Here is a 26,166-nt window from a genome sequence, read left to right as displayed (position 1 = left end):
AGATCACCTCAAATAAGCACCCTGTAGTGTGCATTCTCTAGGTGAGCTTATTATTTGATAATAATTTTAGAATTGTTACATGTAAATTTACTATGGCTCATGCCAGATTTTATAATCAGATTATAATGGAAAAGGAAAATGGAAATGGCTCATGTTGTGGGGATACATTTTGAATGTGCGGACCTAAAGTTCCTTGCTGTGACTGGTGGAGTGAAACCATGTGAACTTCTCAGAGGTTAGTGAATAGTATTGCAGTGGGTGGAGGTTATGTTTACCCTTCTTGGATATCAGTGGTTGACTCCTGGAGGTGCCGTGCCCTATGTTTGTAGGTACCACTGTTTTATTATATCATATTATCTTATATGCAGAAAGCTGAACTCTAAAGGGGCAAACTAATTAGTCTGTCTAATAAGATAAAGAGCAAGCTCCTGTCAATGTGACCTTCAGGGAACCAACACAATAGGGAAGATATTAAATGGGCATGGACTTGAGGGCCTCAAAGAATACGCTCATGTAATGCGCTTTGCAGTTTGTGCAATGTTTTCCTATTCTCACTGACTCTCTTAGTCTAACTTGAGTTGAATTTAAGCAAGTAATACCAAAGCAAAAGAAGAAAAGCAGCATTGTCTTTGATCTACTTTTTTCATTGTTTATATTAACAAATAGTTATTATTTATATGTCAAATAGTATTTCACATAAAAAGAATAAGGTTTCATTTGTTTCATGTCCCACTACAATTTTGGGCAAGCAAACAAATATGCATTTCACATACAGTGCTAATAAAGTTTTTGTTCATTTCTTCTATGTTTACATCTAGTATTCCGCAGAAAGAGCATCATACCAACAGTTAAACATACCAGTGATAGTGTGCTGATTAAAGGCCTCAAGACCTGTGAAACTTGCCATTATTGATGGAGCCATTAATTAATACAAAAATACTTTCATGGGACATGTCTGTAAAATATAGATACAACAAAATGTAAATCTAGTTTAAAAAATGTTTTAAATAATGTTATTGATGTGTTGTATGAAAGAATAATTTGGAAGATCACATGGTTGTCAAATTCTCTGAGTAGCGATTTGTTCAGATTCGAAAAAACTAGGCATTGGATGGTAACTGTAAATACTGGACTTCCACAATGAGAACTTTGGAAATGGCAAAGCTAACACACACACACACACACACACACACACAATCACTCACAATCACAGGCAGTGATGCAGCTGCTCAGGATGCTCTCTATGGTCCCTCTATAGAAGAGGGTGAGGATGGGTGGAGGGAAACGGGCCTTTCTCAGCTTCCGGAGGAAAGAGAGACGCTGCTGGGCTTTCTTGGCTGTAGAGCTGGTGTTCAGGGACCAGATGAGGTTCTCCGCTAAGTGGACACCAAGGAACTTGGTGCTCTTAACGATCTCCACAGAGGAGCCGTTGATGTTGAGCGGAGAGTGGTCGTGTCTTGTTTTCGGCGAACTATGATGCTGTTAGAACTGTGTTTCGCAACACAGTCATGAGTCAGCAGGGTGAACAGCAGAGGACTCAGTACACTGCCCTGGGGTGCCCCAGTGTTCATTGTGATGGTGCTGGAGATGCTGTCCCTGGGGCCTCCCCGTCAGACAGTCCAGGATCCAGTTTCAGAGAAGGGTGTTGAGGCCCAGCAAGCTTAACTTCCTGGTGAGATTCTGTGGGATGATGGTGTTGAATGCTGTTGTGGGTGGTGGTGATGGCATCGTCCGTGGAGTGGTTGGGAAGATATGCAAATTGCAGGGGGTCCTATGAAGAGGGCAGTTGGGTCATGATGTTCCTCATGACTAGCCTCTCGAAGCACTTCATGATGATGGGCGTGAGAGCAACGGGACGGTAGTCATTGAGGCAGGACACCGTGGACTTCTTCGGCACGGGGACGATGGTGGTGGTCTTGAGGCACGTTGGGAAAGTGGAGCTGCACAGGGAGACGTTGAAGATGTCCGTGAGAACATCTGTCAACTGGTCTGCACACTCTCTGAGCACTCTGCCGGGGATGTTGTCTGGTCCTGCAGCTTTCCGTGGGTTGACTCTGCGCAAAGTTTTCCTCACATCCACTGTAGTCAGGCACAACACCTGCTCGTCCGGCTTGGGCGTGATCTTTCTCACCAACGTGTTGTTTTGTGCCTCAAACCGTGCATAGAAGTCGTTCAGGGCATCAGGGTGGAAGGCATCACTGTCACAGGGGAAATTACAGTAGGATCCCGTGTCCCTCAGCAAACAGCAAGGCCAAATGAAGGTCCTATGCAAAGGAGAAGTCTCATGCATGTAAATCCACATATTTATGCAATAAATATGCTAACTTGCTTCTAGGTTTTGGTATTTACAAATAAATGTAATGTAAAATAAATGTCAAATTTCAAAATACTCAGATAGTCAAAGAAGTCAAAAAATGATCATATAAATTATCTAAAAATGTTAATTATACAGAAACAAAATCAAGAGTATGCTTAAACAACATTAAAATAAAAGACATAAAATCTAATAATTAATATTAATCAAAAGTAAAAAGGTAATAGAGTAATGAAAAGAACAATGAAAATGTATAATTAGCAATAATAAAAAACAATGTAAATAATAAAATGAAAAAATACCAATAGTAATGCTTTAACAGAAAAATGCATGTGAGAACAGATGACATGATCAATGATTCAACAATCATTCTGGACATGCAGCAAAATCATATCAATCAGGTGTAAATATACATAGAAGTGCTGTCAAAGAGCTGAAATGGTTAGCTCATATGTATTTGTATATGTTTATATTAAAAATAAATGAAAGATAATAAACATACAAAATATGTATATTTTAGTAAGAGTAATGTGTATTTGAGCTAAAAAAAATTGAATACAGTTTTTCACCTACACTTCTCATATCCTTGTGCTTAAATACAGTGTTGCCCTATTCAGATGGGATTGGTTTTACATGGGGAGGTGAGGTAATGTAATTTTAGCACAGGGCATTTGTAATGTTAATGACTGATTATAGACAAAAAATCTCAATATAAATGACAGAGATGGAAGTAGCCTCTTGATTTACACCACTACACCAAACAAATCCAAGTGACAGTTTTGTACATTTAGGGGACTAAAATATAGGGGACTAAACTCTTACTACATAATTTCAAAAGTCCTTGGGTGAATTATCAATATACATGTTACGTCAAACAATACATTAGGTCTTTACTTTTGCCACAACCTGCTTGATTTGTACCGAATGTTCATATTACATTGACTTACCCTTTGCTACATTGCAAGCAAAATCACTACTCATGCCCACTAGCAAGACTTTGCAGAAGCTCAAAAAGTGAAACTTGTACAAACCGGATTCCAAAAAAGTTGGGACACTAAACAAATTGTGAATAAAAACTGAATGCAATGATGTGGAGATGGCAAATGTCAATATTTTATTCGTAATAGAACATAGATGACAGATCAAAAGTTTAATCTGAGTAAATGTAACATTTTAAAGGAGAAATATGTTGATTCAAAATTTCATGGCGTCAACAAATCCCAAAAAAGTTGGGACAAGTAGCAATAAGTGGCTGGAAAAAGGAAATTGTGCATATAACAAACAGCTGGAAGACCAATTAACACTAATTAGGTCAATTGACAACATGATTGGGTATAAAAAGAGCTTCTCAGAGTGTCAGTGTCTCTCTGAAGCCAAGATGGATGGTAAGAGGATCACCAATTCCACCATTGTTGCGCAGAAAGAGTGCAGCAATACCAGAATGGTGTTACCCAGCGTAAAATAGCAAAGACTTTTAAGTTATCATCATCAACCGTGCTTGACATCATCAAAAGATTCAGAGAATCTGGAACAATCGCTGTGCGTAAGGGTCAAGGCCGTAAAACTCTACTGGATGCTCGTGATCTCCGGGCCCTTAAACGTCACTGCACCTGAAACAGGAATGCCACTGGCAAGGAAATAACAGGCCATCCACCGTTGCCAGCTGAAACTCTACAGTGCAAAGAGGAAGCCATTTCTAAGCAAGCTCCACAAGCTCAGACGTTTGCACTGGGCCAGGGGTCTTTTAAAATGGAGTGTGGCAAAATGGAAGACTGTTCTGTGGTCAGATGAGTCACGATTTGAAGTTCTTTATGGAACACTGGGACGCCATGTCATCCGGACCAGAGAGGACAAGGATAACCCAAGTTATCAACGCTCCGTTCAGAAGCCTGCATCACTGATGGTATGGGGTTGCATGAGTGCTTGTGGCATGGGCAGCTTGCATGTCTGGAAAGGCACCATTAATGCAGAGAACTATGTTCAGGTTCTAGAACAACATATGCTCCCATCTAGACGTCATCTCTTTCAGGGAAGACCCTGCTTTTTTCAACAGACCACATTCTGCAGCAATCACAACATCATGGCTACGTAGGAGAAGGATCCGGGTACTGAAATGGCCAGCCTGCAGTCCAGATCTTTCACCTATAGAGAACATTTGGCGCATCATAAAGAGGAAGGTGCGACAAAGAAGGCCCAAGACGATTGAACAGTTAGAGGCCTGTATTAGACATGAATGGGAGAGCATTCCTATTTCTAAACTTGAGAAACTGGTCTCCTCTGTACCCAGACGTCTGTTGAGTGTGTAAGAAGAAGGGGGGATGCCACACAGTGGTAAAAATGGCCTTGTCCCAACTTTTTTGGGATCTGTTGACGCCATGAAATTTTTAATCAACATATTTCTCCTATAAAATGTTACATTTACTCAGATTAAACTTTTGATCTGTCATCTATGTTCTATTACGAATAAAATATTGACATATGCCATCTCCACATCATTGCATTCAGTTTTTATTCACAATTTGTTTAGTGTCCCAACTTTTTTGGAATCCGGTTTGTATATTATATTCATTCATTAAGCACAGATTGATATATTTCAAGTGTTTGTTTCTTTTAATGTTGATGGTTATAACTGACAAAAAAAACGGACTAATAAAACCCCAAATTTAGTATCTCAGAAAATTAGAATATTACTTAAGACCAATACAAAAAAAGGATTTTTAGAAATGTTGGCCAAATGAAAAGTATGAACATGAAAAGTATGAGCATGTACAGCACTTAATACTTAGATGGGGCTCCTATAGCCTGGATTACTGCAGCAATGCGGCGTGGCATGGAGTCGATCAGTCTGTGGCACTGCTCAGGTGTTATGAGAGCCCAGGTTGCTCTGATAGTGGCCCTCAGCTCTTCTGCATTGTTGGGCGTATTGCATCTTCTTCTTTACAATACCCCATAGATTTTCTATGAGGTTAAGGTCAGGCAAGTTTGCTGGCCAATTAAGAACAGGGATAACATGGTCCTTAAACCAGGTACTGGTGGCTTTGGCACTGTGTGCAGGTGCCAAGTCCTATTGGAAAATGAAATCTGCATCTCCATTAAGTTGGTCAGCAGCAGGAAGCATGAAGTGCTCTAAAACTTCCTGGTAGACGGCTGCGTTGACCTTGGACCTCAGAAAACACAGTGGACCAACACCAGCAGATGACATGGTACCCCAAACCATCGCTGACTGTGGAAACTTTACACTGAACAACAAGCAACATGGATTCTGTGCATCTCCTCTCTTCCTACAGACTCTGGGACCTTGATTTCCAAATGAAATGCAAAATTTACTGACTAATTTTATTTCATCAGAGAATATAACTTTGGACCACTCAGCATCAGTCCAGTCCTTTTTGTCTTTGGCCCAGGCGAGACGCTTCTGACTCTGTCTCTTGACACAAGGAATGCGACAGCTGAAACAATGTCTTGCATACATGTGCGTGGTGGTTCTTGAAGCACTGACACCAGCTGCAGTCCACTCTTTGTGAATCTCCCCCACATTTTTGAATGGGTTTTGTTTCACAATCCTCTCCAGGGTGTGTTTATCACTATTGCTTGCACACTTTTTTCTACCACATCTTTTCCTTCCTTTCGCCTCTCTATTAATGTGCTTGGACACAGAGCTCTGTGAACAGCCAGCCTCTTTAGCAATGACCTTTTGTGTCTTGCCCTCCTTGTGCAAGATGTCAATGGTTGTCTTTTGGACAACTGTCAAGTCGGCAGTCTTCCCCATGATTGTGTAGCCAACAGAACTAGACTGAGAGACCATTTAAAGGCCTTTACAGATGTTTTGAGTTAATTAGCTGATTAGAGATTAATTAGCTACCTTCTTAATAGCGCAATTAAATAAAACATTTGAAGTTATGAGTTTGTTTTGAAAATGTAGTGAGTAAAAAGTGAAACATATTACATAACAGGAAAAAACAGTAATGTAAAGATACCTTAAAAACCAACTTTAGTACAGTAACAGTATTTGTACTTTGTTACTTACCTCTTCTTACCACCTCTGCCCGGAATACAAGTAACTGCATAATAAGAATACAGACACATTATAAAAAAGGGTAATGGTAATTTGTTGTTTTTAATTGGATTATGCCACTTAGTAATATAGTAATTTACATACATTCATTACATTCATCAGCAAGATCGTACTTTCAATATGTTGTTCATGGAACAAGGTCTAGAACACAAATAAAGCCATTGACCAGTGGACCTACATATGAGTTTTATTATATAGTAAAAAAGAAAATACCCGCTAAACCTAAAATTATGTCAGCTTAATACATGCTGTTTTTGAGTCAGTAGTCACAAGATATCACTCCAGAGTGTGTACAACCACACACACACATGTGAAGTGACTTGACTGTGTTTTAAAGGAACTAGGAGCTGAATGTTCAGGGAGGTCTGTCAGACTGGATTATAAGATATTAATATTATATTATATTCTTCAGTTTTAATTAGCAGCACAAACTGTGTGGCTGTACTATTTATATAAACACAAAGATCGGCTCATTATTAACTAATACTCAGCATTAAGAGACTCAGATTGTACTGGGGTAAAATGTGGTTGTTGAAATGAACAGCAGTAGATGTGTGAGGGTTGTGTTTCATTGTGTTGTAATTCTAGAGTAATAGTTTGGAGATCAAAACAGAGTGTGTTGGGGTTGGGGGGGGGGGTATTGCTCTGCACAGTCTGGCCAGCGAGTATTGAGATTTGTAATGAGACCTTGGCTAATGTGTGATATAAGCAGTCTTGGCACTTTCATGCTGTCATTTTTAGCAGTGCTGGTAATTCATTTGTATAAATTGACCAGTTGCTCCTGCAGGGTTTGTGAAAAACTAAGAGCTTCTTGGAGTCCCTCAGAGAAAACTGAATTGAAATTAGCTTCATTTTATGTTATTGTTTTAGTATTCTATATGCAGAAATATTTTTGAGTGACTGACTATACGGAAGAGTGAAAATAGAGAACAAAAAACAGCTGGCAGCACATTTGTATTAAGTATTTTTGCTTAAGTTCTTAATATTTACAGATATTCTTTATAGTTCAGTTTTATGGCTTTTATTTGACGAGCTGTAGAGAAAAGTAAATGCAGAAGTTATATTAGAGAAATGCAGGGGTATGTTAATGGCAGTTTACTGCATTTTCTATTAGCACAATCATAAAATTGACATTGATATTTGTGGTAGAACTACAGTAGCCCTTAATTTTAAAATTTTACTTATTTAAACTAGCTTTTGGCTTCACCTAGCATGAGATTAAGAGGTTGTGTAAAACATCATTTACAAGTTACATTTTACTCTTGTTTCAGGAAGATTATGCATATCTCCGCAGCACAAAGAACAGCATCCAGCTTTGTGGTAACTGGCATTATTACATAGACTGGAGTTGCATAAATACTGTTATTATAATGAATGCTTTAGACTGTTTCTTTTTCAATGTCTAAAATATTAGTTCTCCGCTGTGATTTCACATTTTCTTTTTCACACTTTCTTGTCCTGTTTCTTTTTAATGGAGAATGTATTGTGTGCCTGTTACTTTATGTAACTTTCTTTGAGGTAAATTGGGGCTGGTGTGAGTCTCTGCTGAGTCATAAGGCTAAGCAATATGGCGATGCTTTATTTGCATTGTGATGAATTCTATTATCATGATACACAATATGCTTTCTTTTCTTAAGATATTTCGTCTGTGGTTAAATCTATTGTTATAAATATTGTGTATTGTGAAAATGTTTTTAAATATTGTGATATTGTGGTATAGTACTACCATATCGCCCAGCCCTACGAGTTACATGACTTGGTGGCATCTTCGACTTGCCCTCGTTTTTCAGCAATGGCTAGAGTAGAATTCCAGAGCCTGACACCCCTAAGAAGCCCATTCCATCTGCCTGCTTAGCATTGCCCTTCATAATTAGCCACACTATTTTCAGAGAAGGGATTCCAAACTGCGAACATGCTCTCTGTGTGCACTATTGAAGTGGGCTCCATTCAATTAAGATAAAACATCCTTGGTGCTATTTTTCTTTTAATCACCCTGTACAAAAGGCAAGCAGGGTTTCGGGCATTCAAGCTCACTCCAGGCTCTGACTGAAAGTGATCCTGTAGCTCAGAAAGTGATACATCAGAAAGGCGCTTGTCACTCACCCAGGGATAACATTCATTTATGCTGCTTCATTATAAGCCAAGTGCAAGCTGTGACCATAGAGTTGGGACTATGTGTTTTCAGCAATTGGTGAATTGGTCTTATAGAAGGACCAATGAAGGGTGGTTGGCGTCCACAGAGCAGCAAAGCGTCAAGGACACAAACGTGAAGGACCCAGCATCAAAGACCCAGCTCTAGTTCTTAGTAGCTTTTTGCTTGGCAGATTTATATTTATATGCCATGACTCTGGGACTCACTGTGGTGGTGTCTCCTTATTGAGCGGCGATTGAGTGGTGTGGGCAGTTGTGGCTCAGTAGTAGCATTAATAGGACTATTGATGACAGGGTTGTGAGTTTGATACCCAGGCTCGATACACTGTCACTTGTGCCCGGGAGCAAACCCTTTAACCCTCTCTGCTCCCTGGTCGCCATAGTGATGACTGCACACTGCTCTGGGCATGTTTGCTTAATAGTGTGTTCACTGCACCATTATTCATTTGCGCTCATAGCTCACTGAAACCACCTAAGACCGCTCCTGAAAATGCATAATTTTATGATCTCAGTTTGTAAACCTAATCTAATGTTATTCTTCATGTAACTAATTAATTATTCAATTGCATAATTACATCATTACTAAAAGTAGTATATTATATTAGTTGGTTTGTAAGAATGTTTCATTTGGCTTGCCAGAAAGTTACCTTGACCCTACCTGCCAGAACATATTTTATATTATATATATTTTTTGCTGTATTTTAAAGGTATTTTAACAAAACACTGTGTTTTAAAAACTTAATTTGAAATCTTATTTTTACCTTCTTTACTTGATTACTGTTCTTGGCCTTCTGCCCGCGGAGTTAGCAGTGAACCACGGTATTAAGACCAAACCTCTAGTAACTCTACTGCCCTCCGTCAATTTCTTCCACCCCTCCCCCTTTTCTGTCAGCGGTGAGAGGAGGGGCTGGGGTTACGGCAGAGGCAGGCTATGCTACACCAGCGTGTCAGATACACACTCCGCTCTCCCTTACACATACTGCGTTTGAGAGTACAACTTGAGCGTACGCTACTTTGGAACACGGCTTCGTAAATCCTGGATAATACTGAAGTCTTGCCGGAATTCATAAGGTTTTTCCAGATTGATTCCATCGTAAAAAAGGATTTTTGTTTGGTCATTTTTTGTCCTCTCCCTCTTCTGCTGTGACGAATGCGCTGGAAAGCTGCCTGGAAGAGAGTAAGTACTCAGAATTGCTACAGACCTGCTACTCTGGTGCTTCATTAACTGGAAGCTGTTAATGGTTGATCATGTGCTCCGAAGTGTTTGCTTAGTGTGTAAAAAGGCGAGGGAGGGTCTTACAATCATGTCCCTCCCCTGTTACGACGTGTCGGGTAAGTGGCATTGCTCCGGCTCCGGGGGTTTGTTATTACATCTCTCTCTAAGACTGGAGGAGGGAGGAGGGGGAGGAGGAGGGGGAGGAGGGGGGTCGCTCTGATAGGAGACAGTCCCTCCAACTCAAAATCTTATCTGCAAGGTGATAGAATTCACAGGGCAGTAGGCAAGAATGTCTCCTATTTGAGTGTGTGCGCTTGTGTCTGTGTTTGTTTTTGTACATTTTCACAACAAAAATGCCACGACTTTGTAGAAAAACCTAAGAAAACCAGGGGGAAACCTATAATATCTGGACTTTGTTTTTTTATATACTTTTCCCCCTAAATAATAATTCATCCTCGGTAAAAGTGCCTGTAGAGAGTCATGTTGAGGGTTAGATTTAGATTTAGGCATAGATGCTTCTTATTACATATAGGTAGTAGCATATTTGTAATACATTTGGAATATGCATATGTGGGTCAGGGGGCCTGTGGGACTACTGCGATTGCTCAATGTTTTATGTGAGAACGTAGCAGTTTACCAGGGTGTGTTGGAGTTTACGCTGGCTTGTCGATGGTAAAGAGGTGGTTTTACTGCAAAGACTGAGCTGCCTTTTGCTCCCTGAGCTATTTCTCTCTCTCTCTCTCTCTCTCTCACACACACACACACACACACAGAGCTCCCCCTCTGACTGGGGCCTGAGCCAGTAGACAGGAGCTAATGTGGCAGCCAGTGCACTTCACATCACTTTGAACACTGAGGAACTTTCCATGAACTCGTGGGGGACAGTGTGGCTTTGCAAACGAGGGGAAAAAACGGGGACAGAAATTTTTTGTTTTTAAACCACTGTTGATCTTGCTTTTCTTCAAGCAGCCATGTTGTCTGCAGACATACTAGTGTCAGGGTGCAGGGGGTTAAGCCACCGCAGGATGCCTCTACAGTATGTGTGTTTGTGTCTGTTGGCAGAATATAGGAGGGAAAGCAGCCTAAACTCATACACAAATAAAAGTATTGTTATTCCAAAAAAAGTGAAAAAAATGCAGAGTCATAAGAGTCATAAAACGTCTGAGATTTAAAAAAAGTCCCTATAGGGCTATAGTAAAACTTTTTAGGACTTTGAGTATTCCTCAGTATATGAGATAAGTGCTGTTACTTTCTTATTTAAATAGTTTTGGTCTAAAATAAAATTTCAGGGGTTGGCAAAGGCGGCACAGCTCCAGGGGTCTGGGCTTGTGAGTTTGATCACTTCGGTCACTGTCTGTGAGGAGTTTAGCATGTTTTCCCAGTGTCTGTGTAAGTTTTCTCTGGGTGCTTCACTTTTTTATTCCACCTGGAATGTGATTTGGCCATGCTAAATTGCTCATAGGTGTGAGTGGATTTGTGAAGTACCTTGCTATGTACTGGCACCCTGTTGAGGGCGTATTACTACTTTGCGCAGGTAGGCTCTGGACACTTTGTGACCCTGATCAGGAAGATAAGAACATAAGTGAATAACTGAATGAGTCACACCCAACCGAAAAGAATGAAGTTAAACATAAAAATATGACTTACTTACACAAATACCTAAAATATACTTGAATTAGAGGAAGATTTCTTTGTTACTTTACAGAAGGATAGGCACCCCTGGTCAAATTACATATTCAAATATGTTGATTTTCTAAATGAAATGAAACTACCACAAAGAATTCTCAAGCTGTTTATTTGCTGAATTTAACATGTAACATGTTTGTACATATCACATGTATGTGTTTTGTTTTGCAATATGCTTAATACAGCAAAATAAAAAAAAAATGCTGTATTTGACATTTGTAGCATATTTAAGTTTCCTGTATGTATTTATTTTAACATGGTGTCCAAACTTTTGGAACTTCTGACGGTATACCTCAATAGAAGAGAACAAATTATCACTTTAATCTGAAGTCAAATCCAGGATTTTAATTAAGTATATGTAAATGAGAATGTATTTAATTACTTTAGACATCTGCATGTATATAATATCAGGCTTGTGAATATGCATGCATGCGATTCATCGGCACCCCTTTTCAGTAAACAGGACACTTGAAGTTTTTTGGTATGAAGAGTATTTTCTTGTTTCCTTCCTTTTCAACTTTAATTATGATATCCAAGAAAATATATTTCAAGACACATGACTAAATTCACACAGGTAAAAGATCCCTGATCTTTTTTGTCATATTCAGCAATTCAGGAGTAACAATTCAAGGCAAATTTATGCTTTACATAAACAAGGGGAAAAGACATAAGAACAGCAAAAGCAAAAAAAGAAATTTATTCAAGACACATTACAAATATAATAAAATTAATAATTAAAAGATATTTAGAAGATAGGAAAATTAAACAAAAGAGTGAGATAGTGCTGTTACAGAATAGAAGTGTCATCACACAGATATGTTATCTGTGTGGCAGTATGAATGGCAAAAACACATTGAATCTGACATTTTCTGTCCAATTTGGGCCACTTTCATTTGTAGTATTGAAATCCGATACATATCTGATACATGGCAGCGCAATTCGCTGAACGGAAAGGGAAAATGGATGACAGCTGTGAGGGAGGTTTTCAGTGGCAGGACAGTGAGGTAACAGACCTCATAAATATTTCTAACAGAATGTAATGTCTCTGTCTCTCTCCTAAACAAAAATAAAAGGCACAAATCTCTCCATACTGCTCCATAAAGACATTTCTAAAGACGAGCTCGAACGCATTCTCGGTGATAAGCCCAGCTATCATGCAGCTATTTTTGCACATGCACATCAGTTTAGGAGTTTCAGACACACATATGTTCAGACATATGTCAGATATAGGTTACAGAATATAACCTAAAAAACATTGGATTTTGTAAGAAAATTGGTTTTGGGCCACTTTACCTGCTGTGTGAACATAGCCTGTTTACACCTGGCAAGCTGAAATACACACATGGACAAAATTGTTGGTACCCCTCGGTCAATAAAAGAAAAAACCCCAATGGTCACAGAAATAACTTGAATCTGACAAAAGTAATAATAAAAAAATTTCTATGAAAATGAACAAATGAAAATCTGACATTGCTTTTCAACTATGCGTCAACAGATTTATTTTAAAAAGTAAACTAATTAAACAGGCCTGGACAGAAATGATGGTACCCCTGAAAATAATGTGACCAAAGGGACATGTTAAATCAAGGTGTGTTCACTATTTAGCATCACAGGTGTCTTGTAATCAGTCAGTGGGGCTTTATATATAGAGCTACAGGTAGTCACTGTGCTGTTTGGTGACATGGCGTGTCCCACACTCAACAAGGACCAGAGGAAGCGAAGGAAAGAGTTGTTTCAAGAGATTAGAAACAAAATTATAGACAAGCATGTTAAAGGTAAAGGTTATAAGACCATCTCCAAGCAGCTTAATGTTCCAGTTGCTCATACTATTCAGAAACTTAACTGTAGCCAACTTCCCTGGACGTGGCCGCAGGAGGACAATTGACAAAATGACAAATCAAAGAGATGGATAATATGAATTGGAACAAAAGAGCCCAAAAAACTTCTAAAGAGATTAAAGGTGAACTTCAAGCTCAAGGAACATCAGTGTTGTTGTTTGAGCCAAAGTGGACTTCATGGGAGATGACCAAGGAGGACACCATTGTTGAAAACAAATCATAAAAAAGCCAGACTGGAATTTGCCAAACTACATGTTGACAAGTTCCAAGTTTCTGGGAGAATGTCCTATGCACAGATGATGACAAAAATGGAACCTTTTGCCAAGGCACATCAGTTTTATGTCCACCGACGGAAAAAAGAAGTATATTAAGAACTATACTGTCCCTACTGTGAAACATGGAGGAGTCTCTGCTTTGCTGCATCTGGCACAGGGTGTCTTGAATCTGATAAAATCTCAAGACTATCAAGGGATTCTAGAGAAAAATTTGCTGCCCATATACAAAATGCATGTTAATGCCAGGTGTAAACATGCTCTTAATGTTTTACTGGTAGTTTGTATTTAGACAGCTTGAGACAGCTTGATATCAATGAGCATTCAAGTCAGACGTCAGTGAGCTATTAGAACCTGTACCAAATGCTAATATTGATGCAACAGAGTTTCCCAAGAGGGAATGAGGAAAACAGACCTGAATAGAGATTACTGGTGTCTTCCCTTGGGGTGAGAAAAGGAGAGGTTAGTGTGGCATGGAAGAGCAGAGAATCGAAGGAGGCCGAAGGATGAGAGTTTGAAATAGAGAGTGCAGTTTCAGTGTGCTCACAGCTTTGCTCATGTGTTTTCCCTGGGCTTAATCCGCAAAAACAACATTTGGCAATAGCATTGTTGGTACAGGAGCCCCAACAATGCTTTGGCCTGCATGAGGCTGTCAGAAAAGGTTTGGCTGGTTGGTAAAAGATGGTGCCTGTTCTGTCAATAGTGTATGGCTTTGGCTGCAGCTGATCCCTATTGTGCACAATACTCTCCCACCATGGCCACATAATCTTAGAGCCAGCCCTTTTTACTTTCAAATCTTTTTACACTCAGGACATTACTAGGACAGTCTTACAGGCAGTGTTCAAACTTTACAGCTTTAACTTGTGCTGCCCTCATACATTATTTAACTGAGATGCACATGTTCATAATTTCTATGATTGTTCTGATTAACAGTATGTGACAAAAATGTTCTGCTTTGCCAGTCTTGCTGTCTTATTTTTTGTCAAGAAGAAACTATTCAAATAAGCAGCATGGATTTTTCCTGCTTTCCCTTAGAATCCCTGTAGAACTTTGCACAAAATATACTGCTGTGGGGCAAAAATGACTAAAAACATGGAAAACATGGTTCCATTTCCTTCCATTCTATAAAAGCTAAGCCAAAATCCTCAGTCATCTTGTATAATTTGCAACCACAATCCTACTTATTTGGTTAGACATAGAGGTGTGCGATATGTATTTTGAAAATTACTTCTGTCCAGAGCTTAAATAGTTTTAGCTGGAGACATTTTATTTATGCTTCAGATGATGACAGATCTTACAGGCTTACAAAGAGACTAACAAGACAAGAGAGAACATTTGATCACAAAGCGATTTAGAAAACATGATTCGATTCCACAACTCTGCTCTGTTTGCCACAGAGATAAACCGAAGCTACTACGGTCCAGTTAAATCCGCAAGCTACAAGGGTTGGGTTGTACAACGTGACAAACACAACGATAAACGTACAGCAGGAAAAAAAAAACATTCTCATTATATCTTATTGTGAATTCAAAAACATTGTATTTAAATTTCTATCAAATTACATCTCTGGAGCTCATTGCTGTTTTCTCTGTTTGCTGCTCAGACGAACCAAATACTAACTGTTGGAATTAGACGTTGGAGATGGAAGACAGCTTAGCTGAGATTAAAAATTGTCTGTTTCATCATTGACACATATAGGAATGAGTGGTGCTACGCATCACACTGCAACCTTCCCATAGAGACACTAGACCTGTGGTGGCTTCACTTTTTGGAGATGTTGCTGTTGTTGTTGTTTTTAATAGTTATAGTTATGTTATGTTCTGGGGCTGCTTTGCTGCATCTGGCACAGGGTGTCTTGTATCTGTGCAGGGTACAATGAAATCTCAAGACTATCAAGGGATTCTAGAGAGAAATGTGCTTATTCTCAGTTGCAAGTAATGGGTCTTGCAACAGGATAATGACCCAAAACACACAGCTAAAAGCACCCAAGAATGGCTAAGAAGAAAACATTGGACAATTCTGAAGTGGCCTTCTATGAGCACTGACCTAAATCCTATTGAACATCTTTGGAAGGAATGCCGTCTGGAATGCCGTCTGGAAAAGACACCCTTCAAACCTAAAACAACTGGAGTTTGCTCATGAGGAGTGGGCTAAACTTACATTTAAATCATGTTACACAGGTTTGATAATGAAGCATTACGAATCTTTCCCAAGGACTTTTCTTGACCGGGGAATCATACCCTAGTCTGCCAGGTGTTGTTACTCTCTACACCAACCACATACATCTTACATGTCAAGCCTGCATCTAATGTTCAAACCTAAAGACTTCAAACCTAAGGAGTTTGCTCATGAGGAGTGGGCTAAAATACCTGCTGAGAGGTGCAGAAGTCTCATTGACAGTTTACAGGAATCGTTTGATTGTAGTGATTGCCTCAAAAGGTTGTGCAACAAAATATTAAGGGTACCATCATTTCTGTCCAGGCCTGTTTATTTTTTTAAATAATTCTGTTGAATCATGGTTGAAAAGCGATGTCTGACTTAATTAATTTTCATAACATTTTTATTTATTATTACTTCTGTCAGATTCAAGTTATTTCTGTGACCATTGTGGGTTTTTCTTTCATTAACTAAGGGGTACCAACAATTTTGTCCATGTGTGTATATAAAAATATAATGCTAGAAAGTGTTTGTGTATACAATAGTTTGTGTATAAATAGTGGTGTATTGGGTGTGTATATTTAGAAGGCAGAATACACATATTGAAGCAGGAACCTATGTGTTTATGTTCCCAACTTTTGCACTTCATTGACTTAATTGGGGTACAAAGCAGGCTTAGTTTATTTCTGATTACCATCTTTACACTGCATGAATCTCCCCGATTGTTAGATCCTAGTTTTCCCCTTCCAGTCTCCATTTTCCTGGAGTTTTTTTTTTTCCCAGCCCATCACTTCTGTTAATGTGGTCCTTGTGTTGACAATGAGAGAAAATTGGATCAGAAAATTAAGTCACTATTAGTGCTGGTTATAAAGATCCAGGAATGTAAATAAGCTAAGGCCATTTGCTGCTCCGTTGTTCCCTCAGGCAAGAGCTTTAACTTTGCTCTGTATTGCAACACCCTCTCATTGGATCAACACACTACACAGAGCTCACGTCGTTAACTGCTGACAGCTATGATTACTATCTGTCTCCCGTACATAAGGCTGACGTGACCACAACCTCCCAAGTCATGTTTGCTTTGTAAGTTCACTGCACAGAGTGACATTGCACTGCTCTAAACTCTAGGCTGGACAGTGCAAATGCTGACACGAGCCTGAATTTCTCTTAGATTTACTCTTTGTAGAGTGTAACACTACACTGCAGATCACATCAGTTTACAAAATCAGTGCAGTGCTGTAAAGAGCATTTAGTCTTTAGCAAAATATCACACTCATAATCTGAATTCATTCTTCTTTTTAGCATTCTCATTGTGGCTGATATTTGCCAAAAAAAAACCCTGAATCCCTGACCATGTTCTGATAAATATTACTGCAAAATAAAATAACAAGTAGCATCTGCTATTATTGAAGCGTTTGAGTGGTGTCAGAAACTGTGAAATGCCATTTGTAACACTTTAAACTGCTTTCAAATGGTCAATGAAATGGTATTTACAAGCAGGAAACTAAGGATTCTAAACAGTACACAAGTTAACAAGATGTGACAAATACCGCAACATTTGACCTTTTCTGAATGTTTTTAGTCATGTTTTAGTTATATATTTTAATGTTTAGCTGACCATTACAAATTTTATTTGACATTTTTCAGTTTTTGTAGATAATTCAATGTCAACAAATTTCATTGTTTTGCTTGTCCTACAGATCTTCAAGCTTAGTGGCCATATCTTCTGACAAAGCAAAACTGTATTTACTAGTGTACCATCTGGTATAAGCAACCTTCTGCTAAACACTGGAATGCAGCATAAGACCGTAACTCATGATCACAGCTCAGGAGACATAATGATGGGAATAAAGGGTCTTAAAAGGAAACTTTGGGTGGGTCTTAGCGCTTGCCTTGGCCTTCAGAGTACATGGGTCAGCCTCAGAGGCCTGAGGGGGTGGGGTAGGGGCAGGCTGTGTGTGCTCAGTGCTGGGAACTTGGTAAACATGCGTTTTCTTGGGACGTCAGAGGCCTCCTCTGTGTTCCCAGTCTGCTCAGCTCTCTCAGTGGCGTCATGTGGGAACTTGCTTTGCAGCTGGAATTTGGCCAAAGCCCAGGATTGGCCTGTTGTGTTTGAGGGCTTGTGGGACCCTGTGAAAGAGGGGGAAGGAGTGCTTGAAGACTGCTGACATCAGAAGAGGCCTGCGGCTTTGATACATGACGCACTCAGTTTCTTATTTGAGCTTATACAAGGGATTCTGTAATTCATTACAGTGGATAGAAAATGACGAGGAACAACAAATGAATAGTAAAACAGAATTGTTGGTCAATCTAATATTAAACCTGTAGGAACCATGGAGTATTTGAAGGCTTTATTTCAGCAGTGTGCATTACTGCATTTACTGCAGGTGTGTGATGCTCTGATCCAGAACAACTTTAAATCATGTTACACAGGTTTGATTATGAAGCATTACGAATCTTTTCCAAGGACTTGACCGGGGAATCATACCCTAGTCTGCCAGGTGTTGTTACTCTCTACACCAACCACATACATCTTACATGTCAAGCCTGCATCTAATGTTTTAGTACAAAAAAGGAAACTACTCGAGCTAAGAACTTTCTTCTGTAACATACCAAAACCCCCAGCAAATTACAGTTTTGTTTGAGCAGGAAAATCAACAAACTGTACTGAAATTCAGATGAAGGAGAACTGCATTGCACAGCATCAGGGGCTCTTTAGAAGCCCCTCCAAAATGTATGATAAGCATCAAGTTCTAGATTATTTTAAACTTGTAGAGTTGTGAAATACTACAGGAAAAGTTAACACAAATCATGTACCTAATACTTGGGGTTACACGTAGGGCCCAGTGCATTCTCTTCTCCCTTATTCTAATCACCACTACACTACACAACTCTTCACAGGGGCCATGAGCTATGCACTTCCCTGAGTCAGTGCTTTGCTGAATTATGCCCACCTCAACCACCAATTACTTAGACTTGTTTTGCATTTTATGATGGAGATTTATGTCAAGGAAGTATTACAGTTTTTATTATATTGAATGTTCAAATGTTGCTGTGAGATATGGTCTGATACTGGATTCACATGGATCCAGAAGCACAGCTAGTTCATCGTTCATCGGACATTGCTTGTGGCTTAGCTACAGCCGTTTAAAACACACATGCTCACAAGCAGACACACACACACATACATTTGAGATGTCTGAGCATTTCAGGTTGTGCCCTTTACTAACTACATGGATCCACTGACCCTGATGCATTTAGCTCAGTCTGCTCTGACATCTTGCACACAACTGCTGTTTTCAAAACACACAGCCTTTCGTACTCTTGCCGTTTTATTTTCCTCTTACCCCTGAACTAAGCAAACAGGCCCAGGTTTAGTATTGAGAGGATTGTGATTTAGAGCATATACAAACCATGACAGTGTGTGTGAGAAGAAGAATGTGCTTCATTCCTGTGACTGTGTTTAGGAAAGCCTGCTGATAGCAGTGGGAGGAAAAGAAAGCCAGAGAGGAAGGCAGGGGAGGTGCGTGTTTGAAACTGGGAGTTGTATTTATGTAGCGGAGGAATCCAGGATTGTCTGTCTGTCTATCTTTCTTTCTTCTGCACTATTTCTGCACTAAATACAGTGGGGAAAAAGTATTTAGTTAGTCACCAATTGTGCAAGTTCTCCAACTTAAAAAGATGAGAGAGATCTGAGATCTTGTGTGGAGCCCCTGATCGAGGGAGATTAGCAGTGGTCTTGTAGGTCTCCCATTTTCTGATTATTGCTCCCACAGTAGATTTCTTCACACCAAGCTGCTTGCCTATTGCAGATTCAATCTTCCCAGCCTGGTGCAGGTCTCCAAATTTGTTTCTGGTGTCCTTCCATAGCTCTTTGGTCTTCACCATAGTGGAGTTTGGAGTGTGACTGTTTGAGGTTGTGGGCAGGTGTCTTTTATACTGTTAACAAGTTCAAACATGTGCCATTAATACAGGTAATGAGTGGAGGACAGAGAAGCCTCTTAAAGAAGAAGTTACAGGTCTGTGACAGCCAGAAATCTTGCTTGTTTGTAGGTCACCAAATACTTATTTTCCACCATCATTTGCAAATAAATTCTTTAAAAATCAGACAATGTGATTTTTTTTTTTTTTGAATGTGAATTTTTTTCTCATTTTGTCTCTCATAGTTGAGGTCTACCTATGATGTCAATTACAGGCCTCTCTCATTTTTTTAAGTGGGAGAACTTGCACAATTGGTGACTGACTAAATACGTTTTTTCCCCACTGTATCTGCTTTATGAGAGCTACAGGCATAATATTTGTTGATACTGTATGTAGAACAATAGAACAGTAAAAGTATTTATCAATAAGTAGCAGATTGTGAGACAACTGAATAATAATAATAATGATAATAATAACTAAATATGCTGGAAAGGTCTACAACAAGCTGAAGCAAATCCATCAGCACAGTTTAAAAATGTTAAATTCAGTTTGCTTCCTTTATTCCAAAACTATATTCTGAAACCCAGTTTGCAAATTAATGTTAAAATGCTTTTCATAAACACCTTTCAGACATTTCCCAGTTAATAAATAATACTTTATTTTTTAAGAGCCATAAGGCAACACATCCAGCACAGCCACACATTTAAGGCGACACATTTAATACAAGGAGAAATTAATTCAACTTCAGAATAATGGAGCAGACAAGAAAGAAGGTAACGTCACTTAACCGCTACCAAAATAAGAGTCACTATTACAAACTAACAGACTGTCAAAATAAAAGTCACTAATAAAAATGAAACAGTAACACAAAATAATTTCTAACTAAAAAGCAAAAATAACTCTCATATTTGCCTTTTATTATTTTTTACTAATCCGAAAAAATCTGTTTTTATCAGTTTTATTGCTCATTTACAAGAGCATACACTTCTTTGGATCTCTTCATTTAGCTTAATGTCAGTTTTCTGACTTTGTCTTGTAGTAAGACTCTTATATCTCTCATCTTTCTGAACCATATTTTTTTCTTTTCTTCTTTTTTTCAGAAAGTATTACAAATCTCTCCAGTTCTCCCTTTTTATAATGACATCCTAGCCTCATTTCTAACAATTGAGTGTGTTCCTCTTATGACCCAATTGGCCCCTTCCACTCTTTCATTGACAGTTTCACTAACCATGCCAACATCTTTTATTTATTAAATCGCAAAATTTGTAAACATCTTTGGCATATGGATATGGTGGGGGCATGACCCACCAATACCCTGGGGCTCTAACGATCACCACTGTCCCCATGAAGAGGAAGCTATCTATATCTCTCTCTGTCCTAATATCCCCAACATTTCAGCATATAGTAGCCTAGCTTGAATAAAGTATAAAAAAAAGTATAGTATAAAAAAATAAGATACATAAAACAGCAAAAAGGACAGATGAAACCAACTAGAACAATACGTCTGAAATTCGCAGCAGACTTCTAGAATCTTGTGCTAAATGTAATACAGATAGTTGCCACAAATATTTGCATCCAATGGGTGGACAGGGAGGGTAAAAGTACAGACTGAATTATATATTGAAATGTATCATTTTTGTGATGTTTTTAGACCTGAAGGCTCAGGGCATCTGCCCCTGTTTTCTTCCTGTCAGCTTCCTTGTAGTGCAGCTGGCTTCGTTTTCAGTTTTTCTATGGGATGGTTCTACATCCTGGCCAGGGACAAATTCGCCATTATCATGCCTGGTAGTTTACTCTGAAAGGTACTACAGACATTACACATTCTTCATTCAGTTAAATAGTATGTGTGTGTAAATAGGCAGTGAATTTCTCTCAAGGCAGCTTTTTTTCTAATTAACAGGTATATTTTCTGAATCCCATTAACCATCATTTTGTACACTGAGAATTTCCATAGTATTCCATTTTAAACTTAAAAACATCTCCTTCTGTGTATCAACCACCGCAGTCCCCCTTGTGCTGCATGTTCAAGTCTAACACGCACCATATCGAAGTGTGTTTACGCTGTTCTGCATTTGGCAGCTGAAAAACACAGCACTTTTGTGTATGGATTGCTGTGAGATTTTCACTTTGCTTTTGTGTTCTGTGTTCACTAAAAGAGGAGAAGTCTTTGACTGGACACAAACCAAAAAAGTGGTCTTGCCGGTTTTCCTGACTTATCTTTAATTCTGCACAATCCCACTTCAAACTTGTTAGGTCCTGTTACCTGCAAAGATCTCATTGTTGATTCTGGAGAAATCAGGTCAAAGCCAAGGACAAGTCTGCTTCAGGTACTTAATGGCATGCTGGCAACGGTTTGGCTTGCCTTTAACACATCATTTCAGGCCCATCTTTCCATGCCATCAGTCCCCACCTGCATGGACTGAGCCTAAGGGTGCTGTGTAGACAAGACTGGGCTGCCTTATTTCATTTCTCTAAACACGATTTAAGATGGGTGGGTGGGTTGGTGTCTCTTAAACACCACTGTAGCTGATGGACAAAACTCAAGGCCAGAGCTCAAAATGCTGGTAGGGTTAACGTGGAAATCTCTCCTCCATTTAAAGATGTACAAACCGGATTCCAAAAAAGTTGGGACACTAAACAAATTGTGAATAAAAACTGAATGCAATGATGTGGAGATGGCAAATGTCGATATTTTATTCGTAATAGAACATACATGACAGATCAAAAGTTTAATCTGAGTAAATTTTTAAATTACATTTTAAAGGAGAAATTTGTTAATTCAAAATTTCATGGCGTCAACAAATCCCAAAAAAGTTGGGACAAGGCCTGAGAATTTCCCCACTGCGGGACTAATAAAGGACTATCTTATCTTATCTTTTACCACTGTGTGGCATCCCCCCTTCTTCTTACACACTCAACAGACGTCTGGGTACAGAGGAGACCAGTTTCTCAAGTTTAGAAATAGGAATGCTTTCCCATTCATGTCTAATACAGGCCTCTAACTGTTCAATCGTCTTGGGCCTTCTTTGTCGCACCTTCCTCTTTATGATGCGGCAAATGTTCTCTATAGGTGAAAGATCTGGACTGCAGGCTGGCCATTTCAGTACCCGGATCCTTCTCCTACGTAGCCATGATGTTGTGATTGCTGCAGAATGTGGTCTGGCATTATCTTGTTGAAAAAAGCAGGGTCTTCCCTGAAAGAGATGACGTCTAGATGGGAGCATATGTTGTTCTAGAACCTGAACATAGTTCTCTGCATTAATGGTGCCTTTCCAGACATGCAAGCTGCCCATGCCACAAGCACTCATGCAACCCCATACCATCAGTGATGCAGGCTTCTGAACAGAGCGTTGATAACAACTTGGGTTATCCTTGTCCTCTCTGGTCCGGATGACATGGCGTCCCAGTGTTCCATAAAGAACTTCAAATCGTGACTCATTTGACCACAGAACAGTCTTCCATTTTGCCACACTCCATTTTAAAAGACCCCTGCCCCAGTGCAAACGTCTGAGCTTGTGGAGCTTGCTTAGAAATGGCTTCCTCTTTGCACTGTAGAGTTTCAGCTGGCAACGGCGGATGGCACAGTGGATTGTGTTCACTGACAATGATTTCTGGAAGTATTCCTGAGCCCATTCTGTTATTTCCTTGACAGTGGCATTCCTGTTTGAGGTGCAGTGACGTTTAAGGGCCCGGAGATCACGAGCATCCAGTAGAGTTTTACGGCCTTGACCCTTACACACAGCGATTGTTCCAGATTCTCTGAATCTTTTGATGATGTTAAGCACGGTTGATGGTGATAACTTTAAAGTCTTTGCTATTTTACGCTGGGTAACACCATTCTGGTATTATCTTTCTGCGCAACAATGGTGGAATTGGTGATCCTCTTACCATCTTGGCTTCAGAGAGACACTGACACTCTGAGAAGCTCTTTTTATACCCAATCATGTTGTCAATTGACCTAATTAGTGTTAATTGGTCTTCCAGCTGTTCGTTATATGCTCAATTTCCTTTTTCCAGCCACTTATTGCTACCATCTTTTTTGGGATTTGTTGATGCCATGAAATTTTAAATCAACATATTTCTCCTTTAAAATGTTACATTTACTCAGATTAAACTTTTGATCTGTCATCTATGTTCTATTACGAATAAAATATTGACATTTGCCATCTCCACATCATTGCATTCAGTTTTTATTCACAATTTGTTTAGTGCCCCAACTTTTTTGGAATCCAGTTTGTAAATTAATGTTCTCTTTAAGGGTTTTTATTCTTCAGAGTGGAAGGGTATCAGCATGGAACTTATTGTTCCACAAAAGACTCAATGGACGTGTAATTCTTAGGTTTCAACTTAAGCTGATCGCTGTTGTCTGAAGCAACACTACTGAATTGAGATCAGTCCTACGCAGCCAGTCTTGCAGAGAAATGCCATATGATATGCTGCAAATCCCTGCTTTGAGCCTGGCTGATGAAATAGGCACGCAGCCAGCCTTCAAATTCATCTTGCCTTGAGGATCAATATGACCATTTCACATTTTCAAACATCTTGGAAAGCGGATGGTCTGATATTTTGTGAAACATCTTTGTACAGCTTATGCTTTTTGGCAAAGTAATAGCTAATTGATTTGCTTCCTTACACAAGACTTGAATTGGGTATTTTTTAGCAGAAGAGGTTGGCTGGCTGTCACATTGACTGACATGACCCATGTTGGCCTGATTAATTTTGGGGTTGACAGCCCTCTGAGGTCCCAGCCTGTTGTCTTGGATATGAATATCAGCACAGTTTTACTTAAAGCATCCAACAAGAAAGGGACTACCAGGATCACAGGAATGGCTGAGATGCCATTGCCTGGGTTACTCCATTCTCCCTGGGCCTAAGAATGAGCAAACTACCGCTGGCACATTCGAATAGGAAGGTAGAGGATTCAAAAGTGCAATCTCTTTACACCATTTGTATTTGGCCTGTCTAAAGAGTTTGCGTGCATTTCATCCCAACAGCATTTCTAAGAAGAGTACACTATCATTCTGTATATATTGGTGTAGCACAGAATCTTTGACTGGTATTCTAACTATGTACTGTAGCAGCTGTGCTATATATTTAACTCTGAACTATTTTCCACATCCAAGATCCAAGCCATACTATGCACACTTTGAAACACCAGTCTCTAAAGTTTACAAATAGTTGTGATACCCAAATTAAAAGTAAAAAAAAATCAGTTTATAGGATTTGTCTTTGGGTAAAAAGTTTTCACGCAGCTTTCAAAATGTCCACCAGGCATATGTGAACACGTGGATAGCCATATCGTATTATACATTTATGGCTTAAAATTACAGGAAATACGTAGACAAACACAGCATTTAAAATATCAAGTAAGATAATACACTGTTTTTTCTTTAAATAATTTGAGCTTAAAAATGGTAGTGTACTTAATGGGTATATGCATTTATTAGGTACATTTACCCTAACGGTTGATGGTTATTATAAAAACCCAGCATGAATAAACAACAGTTGCACACAAATCTTTGTTCTTTTTTTTTATGAAATTGAGGAATGTGGGCCATGACTAATGATATAGAAAGAGACCACTGGCATAAACTAATTTCATGAGATGTTGGCACTTCTATTCTATTCTAAATCTATTCATGAAATTAGAACCCAATGAGATAACTTCTGATTGTGTGAAAACCTGGAACAAAAAAGACCCCAAACAAACAAGAGAAGGCTTTTCAATGTATCGTTTTTGGTATTAGAGAGGACAAGGTCATGGAAATACTAGATGGAATAAGGTGCTTGCCACTAAGAGCATGTTCATTTTAATCATGTCAGTGGCTCAGGCATAACAGGAACCGGAGACAGCATGGGGCTGCCTTGATTGTAAAGCTTTATCAGCATTATGTCTATCAGGTCAATATTGCCCTGCACTACAAATACATCCAAGCCACGATATCGAGATTACAGTAAACAATTAAAAACATTTAGAAATGGGAGCAAAGTGGCAAAGCTGACCTACTTTCAGCCCAGCTCGCTTCACCTGTGTCACACCTGTCTAATTGTTTGATATAGAGCCATGACTTATTCTTTAGATAAGATAAGCCAACTTTGGAATTGTGGGATTGTGGAATTCACAGCACAACTTCCTTCTTTTTGTGCATTTTAAGTATGTACGTTTGTTGGAGTAGATCTGTTGCAAGGCTTGTTATTTTGAAAAGCTATGGTTCTACTATAAGTAGAATCCATCATTGATGTATGAGAAACAGAGAGTGTGAGCAATTTCCAGTCGAACCTGCTCAAAATCAGACTTTCATAATAACTTTGGTTATAACTTAATTTTTCATTGTTTTATTAGATGACAATGACTGGAATTGTGAAAGAAAAGATCCATTTGTCCACTTGTTTTAAAGCAGGTGTTTTAAAATAATTTAATTGTTTGTTTCATAGCCTGTCAAGAATGGTACTTCTTTAGAATGACTCTGCCCACTGGCATCCTTCCAGATATGTTTGTCCTTGTCAATTTCATGTTTCCTTCAGGATGTTGAGCAGAA

At 39.1% G+C, this 26,166-nt stretch overlaps 1 protein-coding gene across 3 annotated transcripts in view; it reads left to right on the top strand.

The window, feature by feature from the left end:
* Positions 1–26,166, top strand: part of sema4ba (sema domain, immunoglobulin domain (Ig), transmembrane domain (TM) and short cytoplasmic domain, (semaphorin) 4Ba) — a 74,655-nt gene that overhangs the window by 1,156 nt on the left and 47,333 nt on the right. Inside the window, exon 1 of one of the 3 annotated variants that reach the window (XM_072694610.1) lies at positions 9,489–9,717. The exons of the other annotated variants lie outside the window; for them this stretch is intronic. The gene's annotated coding sequence lies outside the window, so the exon portion shown is untranslated. Of the gene's footprint in view, positions 1–9,488; positions 9,718–26,166 lie in introns of those variants that run through there. 3 annotated transcript variants of the gene reach the window in all.

The sequence above is a fragment of the Salminus brasiliensis genome, chromosome 13 (genome assembly GCF_030463535.1).
Source record: "Salminus brasiliensis chromosome 13, fSalBra1.hap2, whole genome shotgun sequence".
NCBI lineage: Eukaryota > Metazoa > Chordata > Actinopteri > Characiformes > Bryconidae > Salminus > Salminus brasiliensis.
Note: the sequence above shows the minus strand (reverse complement) of the source record. Positions and strands in the feature narration are given on the sequence as shown.